The sequence below is a fragment of the Rhipicephalus sanguineus genome, unplaced genomic scaffold (genome assembly GCF_013339695.2).
Source record: "Rhipicephalus sanguineus isolate Rsan-2018 unplaced genomic scaffold, BIME_Rsan_1.4 Seq162, whole genome shotgun sequence".
Taxonomy (NCBI): Eukaryota; Metazoa; Arthropoda; class Arachnida; order Ixodida; family Ixodidae; genus Rhipicephalus; species Rhipicephalus sanguineus.
The window spans coordinates 73,364-74,191 of record NW_023614652.1 but is presented as its reverse complement, the minus strand read 5'-3'; positions in this window follow the sequence as shown (position 1 = coordinate 74,191).

The following is an 828-nucleotide window of genomic DNA, read 5'->3' as shown; positions in this document are numbered from 1 at the left end:
CCTAGTCCGTCAGTGCGCTACTTAAATCATGATGAATTCGTACCAACTAGCTCAAGTTTCAATTCTCATGCACTTTACGTGACGCCGCGTTCCATCGTAACCAATGGAACGCAGCGCGCGCTGAGGGATGGATTTGTCCTTTTCGTACTGTTAGCTCGTTCAAAAGGGGGTGTCGCCAGAGCTCGGAAAGATTGCGAGTTTCGCCAAACTCGGGCCATCCTGCATAGCACCCCAGGACCATGTTTTCTTCACGCGCGAATTCTTTCTTCGTTTTTGCTAGGCATACGTTAGCAATTCGTTTTTGCTAGGCATACGCAAAGCGTTGTTACCAGTGGCAGGTGATATATCTCCAATATACCCCCCCCCCCTTACCTTTTCGTTGACGCTTCATGAGCTACTCAGTCGTTTCCAATTTTTTATTTAGCATGACAACAACATTATGATATATCATATGCTAGGCTTATTTCCTGTCGTGGGCTGTCCTTTTGTCTGTCCCAGGATAGCTACAACATGCGCATGAGTTTTACCTTTTCACGGAATCCAATTAAGCCGCCGAGCTGGCCCAGTGGTTACGGTTCAGGTGTTTACCCGAAAGACACGACTTTCGATCCCGGCCGTGGCGGTAGCATTTCGATGGAGGCGAAATGTTGGAGACCCGTGTATAGTGCGATGTCAGTGCAGAATAATGAGCCTCAGGTGGACGGAAGTATCCGGAGCCCAGTACCTCAACGTCTCTCATAGCCTGAGTCGCCTTGGGACGTTAAGCCCTATATACAAGTCCGACCCATCCTTACTGTGTGTGAGAAGAGGCATCCTATGTCCACGTAC